Source organism: Artibeus jamaicensis, unplaced genomic scaffold, assembly GCF_021234435.1.
Source record: "Artibeus jamaicensis isolate MK-2021 breed Jamaican fruit bat unplaced genomic scaffold, CSHL_Jam_final contig_1410, whole genome shotgun sequence".
Lineage (NCBI taxonomy): Eukaryota > Metazoa > Chordata > Mammalia > Chiroptera > Phyllostomidae > Artibeus > Artibeus jamaicensis.
Window position 1 is genome coordinate 2318237 of NW_026521281.1, and position 8123 is coordinate 2326359.

An 8123-nucleotide genomic window follows, 5' to 3' on the forward strand; every position below is an offset into this window, starting at 1 on the left:
TATATATTAACATTTTTTAAATAATAAAAATTGATACCAGCTTTATTACTGATCTGAGACCATGGTTTAGACCTGAGCCTGAAATGAACTTCTACCCCAAGTCTAAAGTAGACATTTACCTATGCATGTAATGAAGGACTACATTCTTTCCCATACCTTGCTGTGAGGAATGAGTCTAGAAGCCAAGAAGGGCCTAGGCTGCTTATCCATAATACCCTTTTTTTGCAATTTTATCAAGTGATTCCTTCTACCATATGGAAGACTAAATAAGAGGCAAGTAGAAATGGGTAGAAGTTTTCTTCCAAATACTTTTGAAAAGTCTTTTTTTTTGAGTCAGAAACATGAAGAAAAACATAAGATGTATCCCATCATACAAACGGACATTTTGTTCTCTGAGCCATAGTGTTCAACACCCAAGACTATAATAAACAAAGAGAGCTTGGCTGACCCCAGTGGGGGAGACCAGTAGTACCTTAGAAATGTACTGCTTCCATCAGAGGAAAACTAGTGAGCAGTTTTGTTTTTGACCCTAAACAGCTCTGAAATAAGTCATAATAGAACACTAATTAAATTCATTCCAAGGCTGCATTATACTCCATGCTGAAAATTCATTCACTATTTTGTCCCTAATTTATAATTAGGTCAAGCCACATTATGTGACAAACCTTACAAAGACTACACAATGAGCCCCAAAGACAGCACATCCAATACTCCAAAGATTAATATCATCATCAACACAATGAGAATGCCTTCATATGAAGTATATAAACCCCGCTCCAACTATTAAATTCCAAGGAAGAAAGGAATGCTCCTAACTAAATTACTATTTTAAAGTCCAAAGGAATTAAAGTCTAAAATTTTGCCTTTTGCAATTTCTTTTTTTTTTCTTCTCATTTCAGCCATACAGATCTCACAAAGATGTCTGGACAGATGTGAGGTTCCTTAGTAGGCATAATCTGGACTGTCTTCCTTTTGATTATGTATAGTTCTTTCAGGCCTTTAGAGATTGAATTAATCTAATACCACAACTGCATGTTTTAAGTTTTTTTTCTTTTTTTATAATAAATTTTATTTAGTTACTTTTCAAGTACATTTTTTTATCTATTTCTCCCATCCCACCCACCCCCCCCGCCCCATCTCCCCCCTCCCTCCAATGGAATTCTATGCAGCACAGAGAGAAAGAAGGAGCTACTACCCTTTGCAACAACATGGATGGAACTGGAAAGCATTAAGTTTTTTTTTCTTAAGAGATGGGAAGGGAGGGAGAAAGAGAAGGAGAGAAACATCAATGTGTTTTGCCTCCCACTGGGGACCTGGTCCACAACTCAGGCATGTGCCCTGACTGGGAATTGAACTGGTGACCCTTTGATCCACAGGCTAGTGCTCAGTCCACTGAGCCACCCAGCTAGGGCCATGTTATATATTTTTAAGAGTCCACAGTATCAGTAGGAGAAAAAAATGACCACAGATCTGAAAAAATTAGAAAGCACACTAATTGTCAGCCACTAAAACCGATATCACAAACAAATTTATGTCTCTAGGACTTAGTACATTGGGTAGTGAAGACCTAAATTGCTGTCGTCAAATCCCTAAATAGGAGACTTAGTGGTACTGAGAGGAAGAAAAGTAAACAGACAAAACATGGAAGAACAGAAAATATTTTCTTGGTCTCATACTCAGCAGGATGCTAGTCTGTGCCTGTGTTCCAGAATCCATGACCTGTGAAGTAATTTGGAAGATATTTCCCAAGTGGTTGATTGTATTACCAGGAGTCCCAGCCCCAAATGTGCATAAGTTCAAGGCCTGTCTGTTACCCCTAATGGAGCTTGTACAGAAACTCAGTAAGAAAGTGTTTTTGTCAGGTGCTTCTTTCCAAAACCTTACTTATTTTTCAACTCCCCCCCCCAAGCTTTGATTAACTTTCACCAATGCCTTCAATAAGGGGGTGTGTAGTACCCGTTCTGTTACTTATTTTTCTGCTGCAATAGGGTTCATCCTTATCTGCATGATTAACTTAGGACCAGCCCACAAACAGAATAAAGTTGAAAAACAAAAAATAGTAAGTACCTATTAGATTTCTATCTACCAGTACCAGCATTAAGTACTTAAAACATCATTAAGGCTATTAATCATGTAGCACTGATTCTATCCTATGTGTTCCACAGTTCTGCTAGGACAACATAATAGATGCACCTACCAGTTTCTGTAAGGAAGCTAAGACTATTTTCAGCCTTTCATATTTTGGTGAGTGCCTTGCCCACCATATATTGCTGGGATTTGGAAGTCCCCTAAAATTCAAATCTAAAACCTAATCTAAAATTTCTCAAAGAGTCACTCTTGGTATTGGTACAGGAAAGAAATCTGTATCTCAGCCTGAATCCAGATTTTTGCTCTTTCATTTTGAGGTCTAGATAGGCCTGACCACCCTTGCTAAACTCAGGCTTTACCCTGTGACTGAGAACTCTAGCCAGAGCCTGGCTTAATGCTCCATTGGTTGGCAAAGCTTACTTGTGCTAAAGTCTGCCTGCACAGCCTGTGTTCGTTAAAACCCACTCCATTTCTACAGTTCCTACCCAGAGATATTGTAGACAATAGAGCCCCTGATGCCATTGGTGAACAGCCTGGATTTCTCCACTTGGAGTCTGGTTCCCAAGTGCTTGTCCTTATCAACTTTATAAGGTTTCTCAGCCTATGCTTATAAACTGAAATGAAAAATAATTACTGTCTTGATTTTGAGACAAGTTGGACAATAGGTGCAAGGTTCAGAAAGGGAGCAATATGTTAGTCTTACTTTCAGTGCAGTTAGAATTTAACTTGGAGAGGAGAGCAAAATGGGATCCTACTCTTCCCTAAATTACACTTTGAAGCTACCTGGGTAAAAGTGTTGAAGTTTCAAAGAAAGTTAGCCAGTCATACCCAATACCTGAGAAATTGTAATAGTTCAATGAGTGCAGAAAGTCTAAGCACCCAAAAGAACGAGGCAATAGGTGTTCATCTACATTTAATATATTAACCCCACTCTAGATAAAAGTATGGGCCATGGATGTTAGACTCTACCCTTCTTACTAATCAGATAAATCAGTCATTCTCCCATGGGAAGGAACCTATAAAAATAGAGAGAAGGGCAAAACGTTTCCTCCAAAAGTGTCTGAGTTGAAATTCCTCTTTTCTTTTTTTTGGGGGGGGGGCAGGCAAAAGTATTAAGAAAGGGAGAAGATGGCTCTTACAAATTTGAAAGCAATCAAGACCTTGTGTGTACACAGATTTTACAAGTAGTCTCACATATTTGGCAAATTTTTAGATGACCTCTAATATGTTTTTACCAAATCATAGATATAGATATGGAAGTTATCATCAAACTTGATGAAATACACAGAAGTTTTTGCTTCTACCTGATGAATGACCATGCCAGTTCTCTTGGAGCCATCATCTTTGGCATATTCCACCTGTTTGCCAACTCAGGTGTCTATGACTTCTGGCTCCCTCTCTGCAGAAGAATCATTGGAATCAGGAAGGATATGTAGGTCACCATCTTTATAATCATCTAATAGCTGGTACATATATAATACAGAATCCTTCTCATAGGTAATGTAAAACCATGTTTTCATGACAGGTGCCTGAGCTAAGACCATCCCCGTCCATTAATTTTTACAGCCTTCCTCTGTCTCAAAAATATGTTCCACTGCTTAAATAATAATAATGCCTGTTAAGTATGTAGCACTGATCCTAGATGATGAAACTCTATTAGGAAAGACTTCAAGTGATGACACTCTTTCATCTCTGTGCAGTTCCAATCCATAAACACAGTCAAATCCATCATATTTGATAAGATACAGACAGGGGTTTGCAGGTAACTGATCCAGGACAATTCCCTTCCACTGTTAGAGGTTTATCCCCATCTTTCCATTAGTGCTAAATTCTGCAGCCCACAATGTTCCTCTGAGGCTGGGAAAGTGGTCTGCTCCTGTGATTCTTGTGTCAAGCCTTTCTCTTCATCATGGTAACAGGCACACTGACATGCCCTGAGCCTGTTCTGGACTGCTGCCCTACAGCCACCTTTCCAAACAGGGCCTTCATGCCTGAGAGGAGTATAGTAGCAATGCAGGTCAAGAAAAGAAATTGAGAAAAAAATAAATTCAATGCATGACACAATGGGCTTTATCTCCTAAGTAGTTCACTCTGTGCACCCACGCATAAGTATTTCCTGAAAGTTACACAGAAAAGCTGGAAATCAAGATATCCTGGCCTAACCTTCCTCCCCAGTTCATTCCAGCTAGCTAGAATGAGGGAGTTGCTGTTAGGGTTAAAGAAATAGGGGGCACCCCCTACTTCTCTCTGCCCGATTTCCAACACCATCTATGCTAGATGGCCCAGACTCCCCAAAACCAAGGATTGTGGGCCTCACATGCCCATATACAGCACTACTCTGCTGCCTGCGCTGTGATCCTGTGTGAAAAGAGGATCAGCAGGAGCCAGGCTGGGAGCTTGTTGAAGCTGCTTGGACAGAATCCATAGATGTGGAGCATGTCTAGGAGGCAGCCAGGAATGCCATGAGGAGGATAGCTGTGAACAAACGGCACAGTGATCCCTGGCCTTCTGCCTCCCTAAACGCAACATGGGATCCCACCAACTGCTACTGCTACAGCAGTCTCCTCCCTCCTTTCATAGCGCTGCTTCCTGCCGGGAGAGAGGCCTTCCCTTCCTGCCAAAAGACGTGTGTCCTCCTCCCTCAACTCTCACATCCACCTCTGTCCCGGGCTGGGCAAGTGCTGGTCCCCTCCTGGACCTGCCCCTTTCCAAATTCCAGAGCAGTCTGGCCCACAACTACCCCACCCCCAACCACCCAGCCTCCCTTTCTCCAGTTCAGGGCCCCCAGGCTCTTCACTCCTACTCCACCCAACCCCCACATCGGTGCCCCTGCCCCATCTGTTTTCCATCTAGGAATTCGCCCTTTCCTTTACTTGGTGCTTTTCTGGAGTTATTTATATTCAGAAACCTGCTTTTCCTTGCCATTTAAAGGGATTTGTGGAAGAATGAGAGAAATGCACTAGTGCCTTGTATACCATCTATCCCTAGGCAATTTTCACTGATTGGTAATTTCTGGACTTCACAATAATGTTTTTTTATTTTCTCTTTTTCTCTCCCTTTTCCCCTCCACTGATTGCAAAAGAATTGTATGCATAATGAGGGCATGGTGTGAAATACTGAAAATTGACATGAAGAAAGTAAGTATAAGTTCACCGCCCTTTCCTCAACACCTCAGCAAAATATAATTAACACTTTCCATTGCCTTTTTATTTTTTAAATTATTTATTTATTTATTTATTTATTTTATTGATTATGCCATTACAGTTGTTCTATTTTCCCCCTTCATTCCCCTCTACCCTACCCCCCGTCCCCACCATTACCCCCCCTTTAGTTTATGACCATGTGTCTCAAGTTCTTTAGATTCTATATTTCCCATACTATTCTTGCCCCCCCATCTATTTTCTAGCTACTGTCTATGCTACTTATTTTCTGTACCTTCTCCCCCCTTCTCCCACTCCCCTGTTGCTAACCTTCCTTGGGATCTTCCTTGGGATCTATGTTTCCACTCCTGACCTAGCTGCACTTTTAGTTTGCTTTTGTTTTAGGTGTGGTTGTTAATAACTGTGAGTTTGCTGTCCTTTCACTGTTCATGGTTTTTTTTAAATTCTTTTTCTTAGATAAGTCCCTTTAACATTTCATATAATAAGGGCTTGGTGATGATGAACTCCTTGAATTTGACCTTATCTGAGAAGCACTTTATCTGTCCTTCCATTCTAAATGAAAGTTTTGCTGGATAGAGCAATCTTGGTTGTAGGTCTTTGGATTTCATGACTTGGAATACTTCTTTCCAGCCCCTTCTTGCCTGTAAGGTCTCTTTTGAGAAATCTGCTGACAGTCTGATGGGAACTCCTTTGTAGGTGACTGTCCCCTTAGCTCTTGCTGCTTCTAGGATTCTCTCCTTCATTTTAATCTTGGGTAATGTAATTATGATGTGCCTTGGTGTGTTCCTTCTTGGGTCCAACTTCTTTGGGACTCTCTGAGCTTCCTGGATTTCCTGGAAGTCTGTTTCCTTTGCCAGACTGGGGAAATTCTTCTTTATTATTTGTTCAAATAAGTTTTCCACTGGTGGCTGTGCCTTTCCCCCTTCTGGTACCCCTATAATTCGGATGTTGGAGCATTTAAAGATGTCCTGGAGGTTCCTAAGACTCTCCTCATTTTTTTGAATTCTTGCTTCTTCACTCTTTTCTGTTTGGCCATTATTTGCTTTCTTCTGGTCCACTCCATTGATTTGAGTCCCAGTTTCCTTTTCATCGCTATTGGTTTCCTGTGCAATTCCATTCATTTCAATTAGTTTCACCTTCATATGTTTCTCTAATTTGTGGCTATAATTTACCAGTTCTGTGAGGATCCTGATGACCAGTGTTTTAAACTGTGCGTCTGGGAGTTTTGCTATTTCTTCATCGCTTAGATTTATAGCTCTGGGGCTTTGAGATCTTCTTGAGCCATTTTTGGTCTGTTCATGCTGGTTAAGTGTGAGGAGGGGAGCCTTGGACTCCAGGGTTGCTGGGTTATGACGCTATATGTGGGGGCGTGGTCAGAGCGGGGAAATAGCGACCCCCTGTGCCGTTTCACGATGCTGGGTGAGGAGCTGAGCCTTAGGTGGTTCACCAGGGCCAGGCCACTCACAGTCACTGGGTTATGACCCTGTATGTGGAGGTGGGGTCAGAGCAGGGAAATGGCAGTACCCTCTGCTGCTGCTCGCTGCTGGGGCCTGCTGGGTCCCGTCTAATCACCCACTCCCTCGCTTGTCTATCTGCGCACGAATTGCGTGACCACAGTCAACCCCCAGCCCTGCTCCCTCGCTGTTTCCCTGAGGTCACTCTCTGTGTCACTCACTAGGTCCAACCCTGCGCCTGGATTCCGCACGCCTGAGTCCGTCTGACCGAGTTTTCCTGTGCTACCCCGCTCTGCCAGCTGCTGGTTTCGCCCCTCTTACTGGTCAGGCTGAAGAATTTGTTGTTATCAGACTTCCAAAAAGTTCAATTTTCTGTGTTCTGGCTGTGTTTTCTGTTGCTAATATATAGTTGTCCCTAAACTTGGTTGTGTGAGAAAGCATGGCGTCTCCACCTATGTGTCCATCTTGGCGGAAGTCCGGGATCTCCATTGCCTTTTTAATCAGGTCTTACAAAGCTGGAATAATTTTGCATATTCATTTTCATGGTGTGCCTTTTTTCACATAGAATAGACATTTGCTCATTTTATTATATATTGTCTGAAACATTTTTGTAGTAGCTTCAATAATATCAACATAGGGATATTTTCATAATTTAACCATTCTCTCCAATCTTCAGATGTTTTGATTTTTAGGCAAAAACTTATCAATAATGCTTGCACAGGAATTGTTAATCTGTTCTCTTAAACATAATAGACATAAGCCTATAATCAAAACAATGACTGTAATTACAATAGGAATTTAATATTTCAACACTAAAATTATATATCTATGGCAAAAACTTACTATTTAGAAGTGATGCAATCATTTTTTGTTTCATTACAGCCATCTTAATTGGTGTAAAGTGTAGTGGCCTGTCAGGGGTGGTGGGGGGCTCGCAGCTGAATCAATAAGATCAGGAAGGGCAAGTAACTAAGTAACTAGAAAGTATAAACAAAAGAATTTTGTATTAACTCCTATCAGCAGTTCCACTTTCTTGCTTCTGTAAACCTGCTTCTGCCACGATAACTTAGCAAAACCGCTTCTGCATACCACATCAGAGATATAAGCAAACCCCTGCCTAAGCTCGGGGCCCAGAATTTGGAGAATGCCTCCTCTGAGTCCGCATGCGTAAATAAAGTTCCACTCCATACACTGAAAGTGGCTGAGTTTTTTTCTGTAACATTTTGGTCCCCTGACTGGGAAACGAGTCATGGGAGGAGGCCTTTTTGCCTCTGGTGAAGGCGGTGGCAGAGTGACTGAGAGGGGCCTGGCGGCCAAAGGGAAGCATGCACCCCGGTGATTTTGGGTCCCGGACACCCCAGGCTCCTTGGAAGTCATCCTCTAGACTGTTCTTCGACCCCGGGTGGGTGGGGTGCAAACT

At 41.9% G+C, this 8123-nt stretch overlaps 1 pseudogene; it reads right to left on the reverse strand.

Annotated features, from left to right (window-relative positions):
• Positions 1 to 3308: 3308 nt before the first annotated feature.
• On the reverse strand, positions 3309 to 4077 carry LOC119055483 (spindlin-3-like; annotated as a pseudogene).
• Positions 4078 to 8123: the final 4046 nt, after the last annotated feature.